This window comes from Papio anubis, chromosome 18, assembly GCF_008728515.1.
Source record: "Papio anubis isolate 15944 chromosome 18, Panubis1.0, whole genome shotgun sequence".
Lineage (NCBI taxonomy): Eukaryota > Metazoa > Chordata > Mammalia > Primates > Cercopithecidae > Papio > Papio anubis.
The window spans coordinates 69,418,455-69,439,848 of record NC_044993.1 but is presented as its reverse complement, the minus strand read 5'-3'; the positions used below and the strand labels follow the sequence as shown (position 1 = coordinate 69,439,848).

Here is a 21,394-nt window from a genome sequence, read left to right as displayed (position 1 = left end):
ATCCTATGGTTTCCTAGAGCTCAAAAATTCTATTTCTGGAATTCCACATACAGCCTTGCCCATGATGACAGGGTGCAAGCCCACAGGGCAAAGCCCTCCCTTGGTGTCCACCCAACCCGCATAATGACAATGCAGGCCACAGGGAAGGGTTTGGACCTGCACAGGGCTGGCTTCCACTCCACCTCGCTGGCCACAGAGCCCACCTTCTCTTTGCCCCTTACCTGGGGCTGCAGGGCCCTGTTGCTCCTCTGTGTTGCTCCTCTGTGTCTTCCCCACCCAGGGCCATGCCTGCTACTCACTGCTCCCTCTCACCCCTCCATATCCACATGCATCTTTCCTGAACCCCAGCAGGGACTGCGGGGCAGATCCTTCTCTACCAAGGAGAGGTATCTGGAAAACAGCTCATGAAGATTTCCTGAATTTAAACACCCATTCTCCCAGTGCCTTCCAACATAAAATCAAACATGCATTCCCACAAAACCATGTTGTGTAGGGTGCAATAAAAACTACAAGAATAATCTTTCAATCACACGATCAGAAGCAAAATAGTTTTCCAATAAAATAAGTACTGTTCAAAGCTACAAAATGGAAAATGTCTGATCTGAAAATGCAGCCCCAGCACCTCTGCTGTGGGAAGGTGCTGGTGAAGGAAGGGGCTGGGAGACCTGGGGATCTGCCCAGTTCCCAAGAGAAGAGAAAGAGGAGACTTGGGGTATCTGGGGAGCACAATGAAATCAACTTGCAGCTCTGACAAATCCAAGAGAGGCTTCTTGGCCTTCTCGCTTTAAATATCAGATTTATAAACTGCAAACAAAATAGGTGCCTGTTTGAAAATCTTTACAACTCAGTCAGAAACGTAATAGTAAGTCACTCCTCTGGGAGACCAGAGGCCTCTGCAAAGTCTATCCCTCCACACCCTCTGGGTTCTGTGGCATGTGAAGGTGTGCAGGAAAAACCTGTTTCTCCTCTGCTTTCACCCCATAACAATCAACAGAAAAGAATTCTGTGGCAAAACACGTGGGGATTTCTCCTCAATAACAAGCCAGCAGTCAGTTCTGTAGCGGACACCAGCTGGACGTCTTCTAGTCGCACTCAAGTCTGATGCTACTGCGTCAGATCCCACAGGTTGAGGGCTCAGTCCCAAGACTGCCCCCCACTTCTGATGTCAATCGCAATTCCTAGCTTGCAACCTACGCTTCTGACAGACTGGCTATAAATCATTATCTTGGGAGCGGATTCCTTATAAGAGGATTAGTTAGTCTTCTGTGGGTACATCTCCCCGTGGCCCTTCCACCATGGGATGATGCAGCAAGAAGGCCCTTGCCAGATGCTGGCAGTGCCTTGATCCTGGACTTCCCAGCCACCACAGTTTTGGTGACTGGGTGACTGACGGTGGGGCTTAATGAGAGGTGTTTGGGACATGGGAGGTGGATTCCTCATAAACAGATAAATGTCCTCCCTGGGATGGGGAAGGAGTGAGTGACTTCTCACTCTGTTAGTCCCGCCATCCCAGCTGGTTGTCAGAAAGGGCCTAGCGCTTCCCCTCCCTTTCTTACCCGCTCTCTCGCCATGCGATCTCTGCACAGAGACTCCCCTATGCCTTCCGCCATGAATGGAAGCGGCCTGAGGCCCTCAACAGAAGCAGATGTTGGCACTGTGCCATCCTGTAAAGCCTGCAGAACCAGGAGCCAAATACTCTTTTCTTTATAAATTACTCAGCCTCAGGTAATTTATAGCAACACAAATAGACTAAGACACCAGCCTCCAGAACTGTAAGGAGATAAATTCCTGTTCTTTATAAATTACCCAGTCTCAGGTATTCTGTTAGAGAGGCACAATGGACTTATACTACATCAAGACTTGATAAGTGGTAGGTTTTTTTTTTGTTTGTTTTTTGTTTTTTTTTTTTATACACAGAGTCTCGCTCTGTCGCCAGGCTGGAGCGCAGTGGCGCGATCTTGGCTCACTGCAACCTCTGCCTCACAGGTTCAAGCGATTCTCCTGCCTCAGCGTTCTGAGTAGCTGCGACTACAGACATGCCGCCCGGCTAATTTTTGTACTTTTAGTAGAGACGGGGTTTCACCATGTTGGCCAGGATGGTCTCGATCTCTTGACCTCATATCCGCCTGCCTCAGCCTCCCAAAGTACTGAGATTACAGGTGTGAGCCACCGTGTCCAGCCGACAAATGGTAATTTCTTAAGGGTTACTTGCCACAGGAATTAGAATCCTTAACAATGATTTTTTTCTAATGTGTTACATTAGAAGTCGTTGGTGTACCTTGCATTTGGAATGGGTCTTTTACAGAGATATGATTTCTTAACATCATGTGTGGGTCACCTGAAAATACTGGTTCCTGTAACGCAGATCTACCAATGTTGACACATCTCATTGAACAATATATATTTTTTAAAATCACATTGCTGGTGTTGCTACCAATGTCATCATTAAAGTCACTAAATATTGTTATGCTAATCATCATTTGAAAGCTTGAATTTCATCACTGGCAACAAAGCACTAACAAATTTAGAAACAGCAACATATACAAAAATAAAAGGTCAGTTGTTTCACTTGCTCATTTTCAAGAAAGTGTATGCTAAATATCCAAATCTGAGTAACAGTGTGTGCCGGTTAAGTGAAGGTGGAGCCCATGAAAAAGGCAGCTAGTTCAGCCCACACCTGAAATGAATGCACATGTGCTTTTCCTCATGACAGCATCAAACTCCATGTGACATACTTCATGTGTGCCTCATTTCATCACACAGGATCTTAAAAAGATGTGGACTAGGCGGGGTGCGATGGCTCATGCCTGTAATCCCAGCACTTTGGGAGGCCAAGACGGGCGGATCACGAGGTCAGGAGATCAAGACCGTCCTGGCTAACACCGTGAAACCCCGTCTCTACTAAAAATACAAAAAATTAGCTGGGCGTGGTGGCGGGCGCCTGTAGTCCCAGCTACTCGGGAGGCTGAGGCAGGAGAATGGCGTGAACCCGGGAGTCGGAGCTTACAGTGAGCCAAGATCGCACCACTGCACTCCAGCCTGGGCAACAAGCGACACTCCTCAAAAAAAAAAAAAAAAAAAAAGATGGGACTCATGGGTCAGGACTTAAAAAGCTGATTTTTACTGCTTTGATGCAACACTGGCACGTGCGCGCGCGTGTGTGTGTGTGTGTGTGTGTGTCTACTGTGTGTGGTGGTGAAGACTCAGTTACAACAAGACCAGCACAGTGTGGTGCCGGTCTTGAGTCTGTGCAGGCCCACAGCTTCTTTCCCCACCGCTCCTACACCATCAATGTGAAAGCCATCACAACCAAAGAGGCACGGTAACAAATCACGGCCATGTTATTATTAAAACAGTTCTGATCCTCAGCCCCTCGAGTGGTCGAGTGGTCTCAGGAACCCCCCAGGAGACTGCAGATCACATTTCAAGAACTGCTTTGCTAGAGGAACCCCCACTAGAAGTTAAGGGGGTGCGGTATCAGCCAAGTGCAGGGCTGGGACAGGGCTTCACAGCCAGAGGGATCAAGAGTGGCCTGCAAGTCTTGGAGTCGCTCCTGCGGAGGCCCTGAGTTTGTTGTTCTGGCAAGGCCCCACTCCAGGGATGTGCTTGCCACCCCATGGAAGGCTTTAAATGAAGCAAGCAGTCAAGAACATGGGCTCTGGGCCAGGCATGGTGGCTTAGGCCTGTAATTCCAGCACTCTGGGAGGCCGAGACGGGAGGATTACTTGAGCCCAGGAATTCAAAACCAGCCTGGGCAACATGGCAAGACGTCATCAATATTAAAAAAAAAAAAAGGGCGGGGGGGCACTGCATCAGGTTAGTTCAAACCCAGACCCCCCAGACCCACCACTTTCCAGCTGAGTGAGCTGAGCCTCGGTTTCTTTCTCTGTAAACAGAGATGAGCATGCCTACCTCTCAGGGTGGGAGTGAGGCTGAAGACAGACAGTGTGCGCGAAATGCCTGCAGCAGGAACGCTGGGCCTAGCACACAAGGACGCTAAATAAACGGAACCTGCTATTATTATGCTTTATTAGGCAACTTCCAACAGGGAAGAAAACAACAGGTACTTACGCCTCTGCCATGGGGTGGCTTCTGATCCCCAAAGAGGGATCCTGGTGCACGTTCACTAATATGACTGTAAGGGAATGCTGCTACAGGATTCTGGAGGGACTTGCAATCAAAACCCTGCCCTAAGAGCTCAGCTCGGCAGCATTCCCTCAGCACAGCTCAGCTGGGCCACCTGCTCCATGGGAACCCGAGACAATCCTTTGGGAAGGCAGAGACACTAGCAGTGTTCCAAGGGCCGTCTCTCCTGGCGGGCTGTGGAAATGCCAGGGGCCTGCCTGGGAGTGCCCAAGGTTAGTAATGCCCCTGGAAAGATGCTCCACCCACAGACCCTGGTGGCAGAGGCTCTGCAGCAGCTGCTGCCCAGCCACATTTCTCAGGGCTGGGCTGGCTTGGTGCTGCATCCCCAGGAGGTGCTTACCCACGTGGCAGCCATGGCATCAGGATGCCAGCTGGCCTCAGAGGGGCTCCTCTGTCCCCAGGAGGCAGGTCCCAGGCATCCAGCCAGGAACAGGGCTTTCTGCTTTGCTGGGAAAACTGAAAGGCCGTTTTCTGCCTCGCCTGCAGCTTCCATGTGCTGAACAAAGGAGGCGCCCACTGCTCCACGAGGGGCACAGCAGAGGTAAAAGACAAACACTCTCTGTGCTCCTTTGGTCTGAAAAGAGAATGGCAAGGCCCAAACCAGGTCTGGAGGAAAAGGCCGAAGTAAGAAGCGAGCCAGAAGCAAGCAGGAGCTGACGTGGGCCTCAGGGAACATGCTCTCAGTCCAGGGGGCAGCACCCAGCAGGGACGAGACAGCAGGAAGAGAGCACAGAATCCCCACCAAGGGTGCAGGCCCAAAGGGGACCCTTCCTGGAAGGCTTGGCCCACACCAGGCCTTTTCATCCTGTGACATCTCCATCTAACACACAGACAGATTAGTTCAAACCCACCTGGGAGGGCAGTGTGAGAATTAAGTGAGGCATGGATATAAAAACTTCCTGAACTGCTGTAAGGGACCACACAGCGTGAGGGTCCTTAGGAGGGGAACTGTTACTTGCAAGAGATGGCTGCTGACTCCCTGCGCAGTACCACATAGCTGTTCCGCCTATTCTCCCAAGCACCCCAGGGCTGGGCTGAAGCACGGTCTGTGAGGTGACCATGTAACAGAGGCCCTCTGAGGGGAGGGCAGGGGATGGTGCTTCTTGCTGGAATTCCTTCTGATAGTTACTCAGCACATCCTCCGTGCCAGATACAGGGTGGGGATTAAAGACATGTCCCTGGCTGGGCGCAGTGGCTCACACCCGTAAGCCCAGCGCTTTGGGAGGCCGAGGTCGATGGGTCACGAGGTCAAGAGATCGGGACCATCCTGGCCAACATGGTGAAACCCCGTTTCTACTAAAAACACAAAAATTAGCTGGGCGTGGTGGTGGGTGCCTGTAGTCCTAGCTACTTGGGAGGCTGAGGCAGGAGAATCACTTGAACCCAGGAGGCAGAGGTTGTAGTGAGCCGAGATTGCGCCACGGTATTCTAGCCTGGGTGATAGAGCGAGACTCCATCTCAAAAAACAAAAGACACGTCCCTGCCTTCCAGAATCTTACAATCAAGTAAGGAGGACGAGCATTAAATAATCACCCCCTCACCAAAAAACCACAAACACAATTACATCTGTGACCAGTGGTGTCGAGAAAGTCCAGGATACAGAAGGACAGCAATATCACCATTCTGGAGCTCTAACAGCGTCTCTTCAAACAAGCCTGGGAGGAGGTGGTGGAAGAGTTATGAGACCAGCAGACAAAGGGAGGGATGGAGACAGCAGAGGGAACAGTGAGTACACAAGGCCTAAGGAAGGAGGGCTGTGCCCCGGAGGGTGGCCAGATGGCAGCCTGGGGCCCTCACAGCAACCCGGCCACAGGGGTTGTTTCAGAGCTCAAATACCCCAGATCTCCAGGACAAGGATGACAAGGTCAGCTGGGCAGTGTCCCAGGCCCTTCTCCTCAGGCTTTAGGCTTCCCCAGGAGACCTCCAGCACCATTCAGCCTTGTTGCACTGTGGCACTTGGGAACAAAGTCAGTGGCCTTCTTTGCTTGACTGTCAATACAATATTGGGAGAGCACAGGTCTCCCTGGGACCCTGCCTCGCCCCTGATGGTCTCCAGCCCCGGACAAATTCCGCAACCTCTCTGAGCCTCTGTTTCCCCATGTGGAAAATGAGGTTCTTGGGAGGCTGAACGAAACCCCACATGTAAATGTCCAGGCTGTATTGCTGGAGACGCCTTCCATGAATGACTACGCAGATACCACCACCCATACAGAGCTATGCTGTGTTCCTCCACATCACACTGCAAAGGAAGAAGGCAGAATAACAAGATCTGGAGCAGCAATGTTCTTCCTAATGAAGTACAGAGTGGAGACTGTCAGCTGCACCCAAATCCACTCTCTCCCCGATTCTTGAATACAGAACTCCACTTTCACTCAGGGCAGCAGTCCATCAACCAAGATGGTCCCCAAGCTTTCTTAGAGTGACAATGCTCTGGCCGATGAGCTGTAAGCAGAAGTGTCCAGACCATAAGAAGGCACTCAAGGCAAGCCGACTTAGCCCGGAGCCAGGCGCTTCATCCTTCCTGCCTTCCTCCCATCTGCCGCCTGGAAGATGGATGCTATGGCTCCAGTAGCTGTGCTTGACCATGAGGGCCTTGGGTTGGAGGCCAGTGCCTAGGACAGCCATGGGACACCACACCAGCACAAACTGACCACCTCCCACATCTTCCATGTAAGTAATAAAACTTGTTTTCTTGGTTAATTATTGGTATATTAAATTCAGGTTAAGTATTAACAGGGAAGAAAAACAAATGTCATTACAAATATACAGCATAAACAGGTGCAGTAGCTCACACCTGTAATCCCAGCACTTGGGAGGCCAAGGTGGGAGGATTGCTTAAAGCTAGGAGTTGAAGACCAGCCTGGGCAACATAGCAAGATCCCATCTCTAAAAAAAAAAAAGAAGCAGCTAGGTATGGTGATAGAAACCTGTGATCCCAGCTACTTGGGAGGCTGAGGCGGGAGGACTGTTCTAGCCCAGGGATTCTAGGCTACAATGAGCTATGTCACACCAATGCACTCTAGCCTGGGCGACAGAGTGAGACTCCATCCCCCTCCACCACAAAAATATATCTCTACAGTTCCTTAAGCCTGAAGGAACACAAGTTCTCTTCAAGTGATCCATGATCAAAAGGATCATGGCTTTCTTTAGGTCACACGACACAGCCTCAGCCAGTGCAGAAGTCAAGGCATGGGGAATACCCCCTGGCGGGAAGGCTGGAGCAGATGCTTCTGTAGTTAAAATAGGCCCCAAGAGAAGAGCAGCTGGTTGCCTTGGAGCGAGGGCACATTCTTCTGCGACCCCAGTGTTCATTTCAGCATGACCACTAGCTCAAGGAGGAGCTGAGGAGGACGATGGTGTGCAGTGAACGTCAATAGAGCATGCACTGTTTGGATGCAAGTGCCCAGCACAGGGACACAAAGGAAGTGCTCCAAGTGAGGAGGTGCTCAAAAGGGAGCCTCTGTTGTGAGACTGTTCCCCCCAAACCCTCTCCACTGCCCTCTCTACCATGCCCTACCCAAACCAGGGGCTAATCCAGCCACCCCAGTCCATGTGGAACCAGGGCAGGATTCCCTGTGGCCTTTCAGCAGCTGACCAGAGGAATCCTATTCCCAACACTGGGTGAGGAAGAGGGAGGAGGAGGCCCTCCACAAAGGTCCACTCAGTTGCAGAGCAGTCTCTAGTGAGGCTGAGCCCTCCCAAGACTCAGGGAGGTTGCCAATGTGTCCCCTTCTCTGGGACCGTTGTCCCCAGTTGCCAAGTTCTAGCAAGGCAGGCCTGGGAAATCCTGGACATGGCCCATTTCCCATTGTCCTGATGGAAGCAGGACGAGAGACAGTCCCTCCCTCAGATAACATCGCTGGTGGCTCTGAACCATTTATTTATTTTTACACTTGAACATGGGTGTATCTAATACCTTGGGAATTCTCAACACTTCAAAACAAGCTCAACCTAAGTCACAGAAAGGACCAGAAAACAGATCTGGTTTTCCTATCTGCTGGCTTTCTTCCCACCCAACCCTGCATGCTCCTCCTTGACCATGATGAGTCTCAGCAGAGATAAGACACCAGCCTGGCCAGGCACGGTGGCTCATGCCTATAATTATGGCACTTTGGGAGGCAGAGGTGGGCCGATCACAAGGTCAGAAGTTCGAGACCAGGCTGGCCGACATGGTGAAACTGTCTGTACTAAAAATACAAAAATTAGCTGGGCATGATGGTGTGCGACTATAATCCCAGCTACTCGAGAGGCTGAGGCAGGAGAATTACTTGAACCCGGGTGGCGGAGGTTGCAGTGAGCCGAGATCACGCCATCGTATTCCAGCCTGGGCAACGGTCCGAGACTCTGTCTCAAAATATAAAAAATAGCTGGGCACGGTGGCTCACACCTGTAATCCCAGCACTTTGGGAGGCCAAGGCAGGCAGATCACAGGTCAAAAGATTGAGGCCATCCTGGCTAACATGGTGAAGCCCTGTCTCTACTAAAAAAAAAAAAAAAAAAATTAGCCAGGCATGGTGGCGGGCGCCTGTAGACCCAGCTACTCGGGAGGCTGAGGCAGGAGAATGGCGTGAACCCAAGAGTTGGAGATTGCAGGGAGCCAAGATTGCACCACTGCACTCCAGCCTGGGCAAGAGAGCGAGACTCCGTCTCAAAAAAAAAAAAAAAAGATAAATAAAAAACAAAATAAAAATAAAATAAATAAAATAAAAAAGACAAAAAAGACATCAGCCCAACCACATGGCCCCAAACACCACTATGCCCTCCAACAGAAGCATGAGCCCTGTGTCACAGGCAGAGCTACAGGGGCAGAATCTTGCACCAAGTGGGGCACAGGCATCAGACCCCACGCCTACTACCCTGCCCTACCACCTGACTCTCCAGTCTCAGATTTTTTTTCCATCTGTGATATGGCGGCAGGAGCAGCCCCTTATCAAGAGTTGTGATGAGGCACGGGAGAGGCCATGGGTGAAGGGCACACCACTCAGCGCCTGCCACACAAGCCTGAGAGAGGAAGTACACAAGAAAAAAGAAGACACTGTTGCTTTCTTTTTTTTTTTTAGATGGAGTCTCGCACTGTCGCCCAGGCTAGAGTGCAGTGGCGCAATCTCAGCTTACTGCAAGCTCCGCCTCCCGGGTTCACGCCATTCTCCTGCCTTAGCCTCCTGAGTAGCTGGGACTACAGGCGCCCGCCACCACGCCCAGCTAATTCTTTGTATTTTTAGTACAGATGGGGTTTCACTGTGTTAGCCAGGTTGGTCTCGATCTCCTCACCTTGTGATCCACCTGCCTTGGCCTCCCAAAGTGCTGGGATTACAGGCGTGAGCCACCGCGCCCAGTGACACTTGCTCTTAAGCAGAAGCAAAGTCAGTCAGACTGGAAGAATGGTTCTAAACCTAAAAGTAGTAAGGCCTCTAGGAACTATGATGACGACAATTACTGTGCAATTTATATCACGCTGAATTTTAGTCAAACCTCCTGGCAAACCACTTCTCACTTGACACTCCGTCCACAGCACGGGGCCACAACATAGTGGATCGGTACAACTTTTCTGGACAGCCTTGCTACCTGTACACTCTTGACTCAATTCCACCATCAGGGTATTCGTTCTAGAGGTAAATGGACATGTGAACACAGATTCACAGGCAAAGATGTTTATGTGCACTACTGTCTTGATGTTCAAGAAAATGGAACTAGTTACATGCATGTGATTATCTATATAATGTAACTGTATTCAGCCCCTAAAAAATGATATAGTTTTTTTTGGTTTTGTTTTTTGAGATGGAGTCTCGCTCTTATTGCCCAGGTTGGAATGCAATGGTGCAGTCTCAGCTCACTGCTACCTCCGCTTCCCAGGTTCAAGCAATTCTCCTGCCTCAGCCTCCCGAGTAACAAGGATTACAGGCACCTGCAACCACGCCTGGCTAATTTTTGTATTTTAGTAGAGATGGGGTTTCACCATGTTGGCCAAGTTGGTGTCGAACTCCTGAGTTCAGGTGATTTCACCCACCTTGGCCTCCCAAAGTGCTGGGATTACAAGCATGAGCCACCACACCTGGCCAATGATATAGATTTTTATTGACATAGACAAATGATTTTGATATAGCAGCGAGTGAATAAAAAAGCAGTAGCACAGTGTGATTCTTCTTTAGATGTATTTACATACACAGCATATTTTTTGTCTTTGTTTTTTCCTTTTTGTGGAGAACAGGGTCTCGCTATATTGCCCAGGCAGGTCTTGAACTCCTAAGCTCAAGCTATCCTCCCGCCTCTGCCTCTCTAACAGCTGCGATTACAGGCATGAGCCACTGCACTCAGCCATACCACATATTAACAGTTTTTCTGGGCAGTAAGAGTTTAGGGGATTTGTTTATATGTACATACACATACAGAAACTTTCTATTGATGTGTAGTTTCTACTTTTTTAATGGTGGGCAGCACCCTTACATGATTCCTTCCTCAAAATGCTCATTATATGTCAGACACAGTGGCTAACGCCTATAATCCCAGCTACTTGGTGGGGCTGAAGAGGGAGGAACAATCAAGCCCAGGAGGTGGAGGCTGCAGTGAGCCACGACTGCACTGCTGCACTCTAGCATGGATGACAGTGGGGAACCCTGTCTCAAAAAAAAAAAAAAAAAAAAAGGATGGCCACAGTGGCTCACACCTGTAATCCTAGCACTTTGGGAGGCTGAGGCAGGCAGATCACCTGAGGTCAGGAGTTCGAGACCAGCCTGGCCAACGTGGTGAAACCCCATCTCTACTAAAAATACAAAAATTAGCCAGGTGTGGTGGTACATGCGTGTAATCCCAGTTACTTGGGAGGCTGAGGCAAGAGAATTACTTGAACCCAGGAGACAGAGGTTGCAGTGAGCCAAGAGCGCATCATTGCGCTCCAGCCTGGGCGACAAGAGCAAAACTCTATCTCAAAAAAAAAGTATACTCCTCCTCAATCCAGAAACACACCTCAGACTACATAATCTAGTTTCACATACAGGAGAAAATGCACTGTAGAGCAAGCCAGAGGCCTGGACTGGCTAGTGGCCTCCTCTCTGAAGTCAGCCCCTTCTGGCCTTTACGTAGGTCTCCCATGAGTTTGGTCAAATGAGTCAGTTCTGCCAGATCACCTCCCGGTACTCCAGGCAAACGGGAAGTTTAGATCTGTAAAGCTGGAATGTAATGACCTCAAGGTCCTGCTAGCCTAGGAGACCCTGCCAGGAGACCCAGCGGGAGGTCACCTGACCAAGGAGGGCGGGTAAGAAAGTCCCCACTGGATGCAAAATGAAAACAGGAGTGATGGAGCCCATGCTGAGGACACAGTCCTGGCCTCCCAACTGGTCCAGTGATCTCGTTGGGACTCTGAACTGCCTCCCAGGCAGATCGCTGCTCAAGAGCTTGTTCCTGCAGGTCCTGGCAGAGAAAATGAAGGAAGCACAGACAGGAGAGGAAATGCAGAGCAAAAGGAAAAAAACAGACACAGCACAACCACAAGTGAATAAACAAGTCATCTGCACCTGTCCCACAGGCAGGGCTTGGTAACTACAAGGCTAATTTTAGAAACAGCATGAACCTAAAGAACCATCACTTAAGCGCTCAAAATGGAGCCCTTAAACAAAATTCTTTCGTCTGCCTGTATCGGGCAGACCCAAAATGGACAGTCTTGGGTTGACTCTGTTCAACCAGCTGTCTGTTGGGTGAGATCAAGACACATCATTGCAATCTACAAAAAAGCACCAAGCAGGCAAGTGCAGTCAAGACATGTGGCCACTCACAGTCACCCAGGTGGAACAGTCTTAATTCAGACACAAATGTCTCCTGGCCCTCCTTAGCCAGGGAGCTGGGCTCTGCCTGCAGCCAGGCCTTGCCTGAGTCCCCCTATTCCGTGGGTCGGGGTGGGATGTAGAAAAGCAAACCTCTAGGCTTTCTTCCTCCAAATGTATCAGTCACCATACATACCTATACACAAGAGCTCCCCTTCCAGCAATTTTCCCTCAGAACAGTGAGGAGAGTGGCTCATCCCTAAAACATTTAGGTCTCTCATGTTACAGGGTGTTCTTTTTTTTTTTTTTTTTTTGAGACGGAGTCTTGCTCTGTCGCCCGGGCTGGAGTGCAGTGGCTGGATCTCTCAGCTCACTGCAAGCTCCACCTCCCGGGTTCACGCCATTCTCCTGCCTCAGCCTCCTGAGTAGCTGGGACTACAGGCACACGCCACCGCGCCCAGCTAGTTTTTTGTATTTTTTAGTAGAGACGGTGTTTCACCGTGTTAGCCAGGATGGTCTTGATCTCATGACCTTGTGATCCGCCCGTCTCGGCCTCCCAAAGTGCTGGGATTACAGGCTTGAGCCACCGCGCCCGGCCTACAGGGCATTCTTTCAATTATTTTGTAGACAGTTCTGCTGGGTGAAGAAGGTGCTCTAGGAACTGAGAGTGGGAATCTAATTTGTATTTTATACTACATTAGTGCAACAGTATATTTTGCGTATGGAAATTTAACTAAGTTCCTATCACTCTTAGTTGGCATCTGACCCTAAGAATTCACTCATACTGGCTGGGTGTGAAAAACAAACTGAATTAGTAGTTTACAGTGCATTATATGAAATAGTACATAGGCTGGATGCGGTGGCTTACGCCTGTAATCCCAGCACTTTGGGAGGCTGAGGCGGGCAGATCACTTGAGGTCAGGAGTTCGAAACCAGCCTGACCAACATGGAGAAACCCCATCTCTACTAAAAATACAAAATTATCCAAGTGTGGTAGCATATGCCTGTAATCCCAGCTACTCGGGAGGCTGAGGCAGGAGAATCGCTTGAACCCAGGAGGCGGAGGTTGTGGTGAGCTGAGATGGCGCCACAGTACATTCCAGCCTGGGTAACAGAATGATACTCCGTCTCAAAACACAAAACAAAACAAAAGGCCAGGCACAGTGGCTCACGCCTATAATCCCAGCACTTTGGGAGGCCAAGGTGGGCGGATCATGAGGGTCAGGAGATCGAGACCATCCTGGCCAACACGGTGAAACCCCGTCTCTACTAAAAATACAAAAAAATTAGCTGGGTGTGGTGGCGGGCACCTGTAGTCCCAGCTACTCAGGAGGCTGAGGCAGGAGAATGGTGTGAACCCAGGAGGTGGAGTTTGCAATAAGCAAAGATCCCACCACTGTACTCCAGCCAGGACGACAGAGCAAGACTACATCACACACACACACACACAAATATCTCAGCACTTTGGGAAGTCAAGGCAGGAGGATCGCTTGAGACCAGGAGTTCAAAGCTCCACTGAACTATGATTGTGCCACTGAACTCCACCTGGGCAACAGATTAAGACTCGGCAGGGAAGGGGAGGGGAGGGGAGGGGAGGGGAGGGGTAGTATATAGAAGTTTATGAGGTTGGTACAAAAGTAATTGCAGTTTTTGCCTGTTCCTGTAACTTGAAGTCACATCTGGCCCTGAGTTCACTCATGCTGGCTGGGACAGAAGACTTATTCTGGAAGCTTGGGAAAACAGGAGGTCACGTCATGATTGGGATTGCCATCTGCTTGGCCATGTATATATTTCTCTATGACTCAGACATCAGAGACCAGGTTGGAGTGCAGTGGAGTAATCTTGGCTCATTGCAACCTCCACCTCCCAGGTTCATGCAGTTCTCGTGCCTCAGCCTCCACGCCCAGCTAGTTTTTTGTATTTTTAGTAGAGACAGGGTTTCACCGTGTTAGCCAGGATTTTCTCGATCTCCTGACCTCCTGATCCACCTGCCTCGGCCTCCCAAAGTGCTGGGATTACAGGTGTGAATCACCGCACCCAGTCTTTTTATTTGTATTTTTACAGATGGGGTGTCGCCATGTTCGCCACAGTCTCAAGCTCCTGGCCTCAAGTGATCCTTCTGCCTTGGCCTCCCAAAGTGCTAGGATTATAGGCGTGAGTGACTGCGCCTAGCCAGAGACCACCTTTTGGAGGTTGAAAGGCCATCAGAGATGACTGAGTCCAAGTCTAAGCTGCCATTCATTTCTGTCTTAAATGTTTACTAAGCACCCATGGAAGACAGGTGCCCTGTGAAGTGCTGGAGATGACCGTGGGCGAGCAAGCAGTGGCACAGACTAGGGAGCGCTCTCCGAGGAGAGAAGTGGCTGCCCCAGGTGCCTGGAGATGACAGAGCCAAGACAGGACCTCGGCTGTCCTGACTCTTTCTCCTTCCACATCACTGTCAGCCCTCTTTCTTTTCTCACATATTCTCCAAAAACGGTTTTCAAAATACACTTGAGTGGGATCTCACACTCCCGATTAAGTGCTTCACACGCTGCAGCTCATATGGAATTCCACCACATGCGTTCTGTTTACACAGATTTCACGGTACCCAGGACAAAAAGCTGAAGTGGCGCTGCCCAGTCCCCTGCTTTCCCTGAGGAGGGAAATGGGACACAGAACTTGCTATTTCCTGAGGGCTGAGGCCCCTCCGGGCCTCTGGCAGTGGGAGTGCCTCTGAGCTAATAGGCAATTCAAGGACTTTAGAGGACAGTTTGACTAATGAGGTCTTTGCTCTGCTAGTTGACTGTAGAACCGAACCCACTAAATGTGTACTGAAGAATTCAACCCTGCATGCAAAACAGCACCCCCAACACTCAGGGAACGACAGAGCACATGCAGACCATGGTCCCTGCATCTTGGCTCTTAGGAAGATGAGACGGCTGAAATGCAGGCATGGTACCATCATTTTATTCAACCAATAAGTATGGACCACACACTATGTGTGAGGCATTTCCTAGGCACTGAAGATGGCAGATCAACATCTGTCTTAACGGCATGCACCTTCAGTGGGGGGTTGACTGGAGGGCATAAAATACAGAACTAAAACAGCGGGCCCGGCACAGAACAAAACGTGGCGTGGAGGAAGGAAGATCAAGGAAAGGGTTGCCGCAGGGCTGCAGTTCTCACCAGGGACAGCTCCACTGAGCAGGGAACACTCCTTGTGTTGGAGGATGGGTGGGCCAGGTCCTCTGGCCACAACAGGATGCCCACTTTTACCTGATAAGCCGAGAGGCTTGCAGAGAGCTTGGGAAATCATGCTGTCCCGCAATTCTCCATTTTCTGTGCTCACCTGCGATGCTAATCCAGTCCTTCAAAGTTCTGACATCAAGTAGGTGGCTCCTAGAGCTAAGGCCCCGGAGAGCACTTGGCCACCACCTTCAGCAGGTAGAGTTCCTTTTTGGCCAGTTTTACTGGGGCCACAGGGAAACGTGTCATGGTATGGCCACTCTCCCTGCAAAGCAGCTAAACACACACCACAGAACCTGAGCTTGACCATGCTGGGGACAGAAACTAAGGCCTGAGGTCAGGTGACACAGAATGCCTGGGGAATCTGAGACCTGAGAAGTGCTCACTTGAGGCCTTCACCCCTGAACAGGGCAGGACTCTTCAGGTTCAAGGATGAAGCCGTTTCACTCAGCAGAGCCATCACCATCCAAGTTCCTTTCTCTCTTTTGTTTAAGTAACTACCTGTTTTAAAAAACTCATCAGATCCTCCATGGAGGTCACTCACCTTGTTGTCCCTGCCCTCAGGGAGCTGCAGATCCACCTGGCAAGATAAGTGACACTTGAGAAGAACATATAAAAAATACAGGGGCAAGCCCAGCAGGAGCTGTTGCCTCTGTGACAGCAGGTGCTCCAGCAGAGGAAAGGGGAGGCCTGTCAGGGGCTTCAAAGCTCTGCAGGGAGGTGGCCAGGGAGTTCTAGGTCTAGGGCAAGAGAGTCATTCATAACATGCAGAATTAGAAAGTTGTGATCAGGGCCATCTTCCAGTCAGACCCATAGCTCCTGGAGGGCAGGGTCAGGGCTTGGGGCCAGTTTCTCCAGGGCACCAGGCAGCCTGTGAAACATGGGTGAGTGGGTGGATGGGCCACAGCTTGGCTGCTGCTCCAGGCAGGAACTCTGCTCTCCAGCCAGCAGACCCTTCTGTTCACTTCACTACCATTGCCAAGCTGGATAGCTGAGAGGCGCTCCAGACCTTTCTCGTCCCCTTAAACCATGACCAGTCAGCAAGTCCTACTAACTCCATGTTTCAAAGGCCCTCAGATCCACTATCTCATCTAACAGTTAAGGGTGACAGGGAAGAGTCTGGACTTGGACCATATCCCAGATCTATCATGACCCCACCGGATCATAACTCACACTCCTCCAAACGATCTCGTGCCCCCACCCTTCCCAAGCCCACCCCTGTACTCTTTCCCTCACCTCCAAACACGCCCACACCCCACTTCCCCATAAACGTGGGCCTTCCTGAGGATTCCCCTGCCAGGGGATTCTCCGTCCCTTGTCTTATCTCCCCTCAAGAATCCTGGGACTCTCCCACTTGTATCGTTGGGCTCTGCTTGGCGCCTGGTCCATGTGTGTTGAAGAAATGAGTGCAGAGGTTTGGGGTTAACCTAAGTGGACCTCCTGTGCCATTCTTTTTTGTTTGTTTTGAGACAGTCTCTCACTCTGTCACCCAGGCTGAAGTCCAGTGGTGCGATCTTGGCTCACTACAACCCCCAACTCCCGGGTTCAAGCAATTCTCCTGTCTCAGTCTCCTGAGTAGCTGGGATTACAGGTGCGTGCCACCATACCCAGCTAATTTTTGTATTTTTAAATAGAGACAGGGTTTCACCATGTTGGCCAGGCTGGTCTCGAACTCCTGACCTCAAATGATCCACCCACCTCGGCCTCACAAAGTGCTGGCATTACAGGCATGAGCCACCGCACCCAACCCCTCCTGTGCCATTCTTAACCCAAAGGCCACTGCCCAGGGCAAAAACACAGCCGCAGCCGAGATGGACTCTACTGCCTCCTCAGGAAAGTACTTACGTTCACAGCCAAAAATCCAGGCAGGAAAAAACACCATTTCTTGAATTCTAGTCAACTTCGTGACGCAATGATCACAATGGGGCCGGGAGAGCCCACGTCTCCCGCAGCTGCTCTCGCGCCACCCCTGCTGTTTCAGGGCCAGCCGTGGGCCCTTCTCTGCCATTATTTGGCAACCATGGGCAAGTCACTTAGACACTCTGGCTGCTGTCTCAGCTGGCCAAGTCCTGCAGTGCTGCCACCTCCCTGGCTGACAGGTGAGAACAAAGCATGTTCACAGGGCCGTACTCTGCAAAGAACCCCATTTCCTCCTGCTTCCCCAGCCTGTGAGGCTGTTGTTTGCATGTTTTGTTTTGGTTTTTTTTGGGTTTTGTTTGGTTTTTTCAGATAGAGTCTTACTCTGTCACCCAGGCTGGAGTGCAGTGGCACAATCTCGGCTCACCGTAACCTCCACCTACCAGGTTCAAGTGATTCTCCTGCCTCAGCCTCCGGAGTAGCTGGGATTACAGGCATGCAACCACCATGCCCGGCTAATTTTGTATTTTTAGGAGAAACAGGGATTCTCCATGTTGGTCAGGCTGGTCTCAAACTCCCAACCTCAGGTGATCCACCCCCACTGGCCTCCCAAAGTGCTGGGATTACAGGTGTGAGCCACGGCACCCAGCCTGCATGTTAATCAGAATTGCGACAACCAAGCTCACTTTCTTCCTGAAGTAATATGGGTTGGAATTCTCCCTAAACCCTCCCAAGGCAACTCTCGCACCCTTCTGTACCTACTTCCACCTGCCTTGTTCTCTTTTCCTTCTTGGGGGAAATACCCAGACACTGGGACTAGATCTAAATTGAGACTTAATTAGCACTGATTGAACAATTACATCTCAGGAAGACCCCCAGTGTTCACTGAACCCCGTTACACCTCCTTGCAGTAAGAATCGATGGTATTAGATCAATGTACAGACCAAGCCAGGTCTCACCCACAAATCAGGAGCACTGAAAAGGTGACAAGAAATGTTTTCTGGAAAAATGATACAGTATTACCAAAAATGCATCACAACTACTTTCAAGGGAAGAATCAGAATGCTGCTGGACCCTGTCACCCTGCACTGCAGTCTTTGTATTGGTTTTGCTTTGTCTGCCATCAGGGGACCTTCATTTCTTCAGCACTAACAGCAGATGCAGGCCTTCCTGTGGCCTGGGTGCTGCTCTTCACCTATCACAGATGCGGCGAGCAAGGCCTATCTGTCACACAGCTTCAATGTGACGGAGAGGTCTCCATATCCAGGCAGCCCTGGTCCCAGGACACCAACACTGTCACCAGACCACTACCTGATGACTCAAAGAGTAGGAGAAGTGGTGACCGGGGCCATCAGGCCCACAGGAGCCGCCAAATCAGTGTCTCCCAGAGTGGACAGCCCTCTGGGCATGGGGAGGTTCTGGCACAGGCCCTAGGCACCCCCACCTCTGCTGCACTGTGTTGCAAGGTAGCCTCTACCACCTCCCACAGAGACTGTGGCTGGGAGACTCCTGACTAGGCAGAGACAGAAACAAATTTTTTGTGGGATCCTAGAAAGGAGCACATTTCCATTTTGAGTAATCTATTTCCAAGTCCCCTCGTGGGGGAAAGGGAACCTCCTGTCACCAGTGCCAGCCTGGCTCACTCTCTCCATCCTCCCCATGGAGCACCAAGGTCCTCTGCAGAGCTCTCCCTGCCTGCCACCTTCTCACCAGCACTTCCTCCACCTACAGGACAGTGACATGCTATAAAATGCCACAACTTTAACCGCCACATTTCCATGTCCTCTATGAGTAAAAACATGTCCTTGCCCTTGGAACCACATTCCTCAAAGTGCAGACAAATTTGCACAGTGCGTCTCTTTTCTCTCCCACTCAGGCAGCTGAGTAGGCTTAAGGGCTGGCGTTTGTGGCTAAGGAACAAAGTACCTGGGCCCAAGGGTCTCAAAGCCATGGCCTCCAGTCCATCAACACCATGAGCTCAATTGCACTACACAGCCCAGTTCTCCTAGAGCTTAGAAAACACACACTGAACTGGTAGGTTCAAGGTGGACAAGCTTACAGTGTAAGGAGCCGACACGGAGCTGCAAGCTGATGACTAGCTTCAATTACTGCCAACGTGATCTGCTGGGGCAAGCTGGCCTTTGGGACGCATTCCGTTAGCTACTTCTCAAAACAATTTTGTTCCCTGAAGTATTACTTTACATTACACAGTCAATGTTCTGCTCTTATGGTGATTCTAGAACCATGGCTAGCTGCTCTTAAATCCTTGTAAGAAGTCGGGCACGGTAGCTCCTGCCTGTAATCCCAGCACTTTGGGAGGGTGAGGCGAGAGGATCACCTGAGCCCAGGAGTTAGAGACCAGCTGGGCAAAATAATGACACGCCATCTCTACAAAAAAATAAAAAATTAGTCGGGCATGGTGGCACATGCCTGTAGTTCCAAGTACTCAGGAGGATCGCTGGAACCCAGGAGTTCCAGGATGCAGTGAATGTGACAGCACCGCTGCACTCTAGCCTGGGCCACAGAACAAGACCCTGGCTTTAAATAAATAAATGAATCCTTGTAAGAGAACCTGTAAAGCTCTTCCCTGGTCCTCCCATCCTGTGGAAAACCTCCAAACTCCTTCAAATTCTCAAGGGTGAGAGAAGGGTTTCTAAATACCCAGGGCTTCCATTAAGGTAAAAACCATTCGGAAGATAAAGAAGTCAAACCCAATAAACAATTCTAAGACTCTAATTAATGATATGCATGCTTATTTGGGAGGGAAAGGCACTGATATCTGCAACTTACTTTGACACAAAAAACAAGAGGGACTACTGGGTGGACGGATATGTGATGAAATACAATAAAATGTTAATTCTTACATTCTAGGGGGTGGTCTGTGGGTGTTCACAACTTTTATATGTTTCACGGTTTTCATAAACGAATGTGTACAGGGAGAGTCTTCTGACACTGGCAAATGACTGGGCATAACCTTTCCGATTAAGGGCAGAGGGCAAGGCAGAGCTGGCACGCCTCCCTCCACCCAGTTCTACCTAGATCGGCCCCAAGGGAAGCAGCAAAGAACCCAGGAGAGCAGTCACCTGCCCAGGCACCGCCCTGCCCAGCATCAGGCTCCAGAATACAGAAGAAACTGGGAGAAACGCTACGGAACGTCCCTGTCCCGGGCCCGCCATCCTCCTCACTGGGATAGGTTCTCAGCCCCAGCTGCGCCCGGGAATCATCTGGGGAGCCTACTAAATGCAGATTCCCGGGCCGCGCGCCGGAACTACAGAATCGCAACACCTGGGGTGGGGCCCAGGAATCTGCCCGTTTCCCAAGAGCCCCCGGTGGTTCTGACGCAGAAGATCTTGAACCCACCTTTGCAGGAACTCACAGCCGCTCGCCCCATCTCACCTAACACCTGTTGAGAAGCCCCCCAGGAACTCGCTAAGCCAAGGTCCTCGAAGGCGCGACTCCTAGCCCAAACCTAGGCCAGGCCGTCGCCATCTCCGCCAGGGATGCGCGGCCGAGCGCCACATCCCGACTCCACACGTCGGCAAGCCCGGCGCGGGTGCAGGACGCTGCTGGGCTCCGGGGCGGCCAAGGTCACCCGCTGGGCTCGGCAGGGGCTGGCTCCGCCACGGGGCTCCTCCCCGACCCCCTTTCCTTGAGAAAACAACTCCCGCCCCTCTTCTCCCCGTCTCGCACTGCAAGACGGAGATGGCAATTTCCACAACCTTCTCTGACAGAAAACCGTGCGGGCGAGCAGGCTGCCATTCCAGGCGCACAACCCCGCGGCACATAGCGGGGCGCCCGCCCGGCCCAGCCACCGCAGCGTCTTCGACACCCCCAGGGCCGCGCTAGGTCTCGGCAGCGCCCGGAGGAGAGGACGGGCCCCGCCATGCCGCGCCCCAATCGCCGGCCCTGCTTTACCTCCAGAAGCCCGGTGCCCGAAGCCGGCCGAACGCTGAAAGGTGCCTGGGTCCCGACACGAGCCGGGAGAGTACAAGACCCTCAGCCCCGCGGGGCTTTGCGCGCACAACGAACCATCCCCCGCCCTAGCCCCACCGCCCAGAGGCTTCTAGGACTTGTAGTCCGCCCGGTCGACCCCCAGCGCGCTCTGATACTAGGGACTACGGAGCCCAGCATGCACCGCGCAGGCGCCACGGGCTGGGACGGGGAGGGGTCGCCACAATCCGAGGTCACGCCCCGACCTGAGGGGCTCGGCGCCCAGACCGTTACCCCGGGGAGGAGGGCTCCCCCGTGAAGCCGTCTCCGAATGCGTCCCGGCGACTCACCGTCCCCGCAGCCCTGGGGCAGCGGCCGCAGCGGCAGGACCGAACGCCTCGGCAGCTGGCGGTCGCACTTCTGTCACAAGGAGGCGGGTAGACTTTGGACCAGGGCCGAGGCCCTGGGCGTCACGG

The 21,394-nt window shown here is 51.5% G+C and overlaps 1 protein-coding gene across 2 annotated transcripts in view; it reads right to left on the bottom strand.

Moving 5' to 3' along the window:
• CDIP1 (cell death inducing p53 target 1) overlaps positions 1–21,394 on the bottom strand; it is a 29,296-nt gene extending 7,902 nt beyond the window's left edge. The window contains exon 1 of one of the 2 annotated variants that reach the window (XM_003916474.3): positions 21,269–21,394. The gene's annotated coding sequence lies outside the window, so the exon portion shown is untranslated. Of the gene's footprint in view, positions 1–20,903; positions 21,094–21,268 lie in introns of those variants that run through there. The other variant, XM_003916475.5, reaches the window with a different exon arrangement.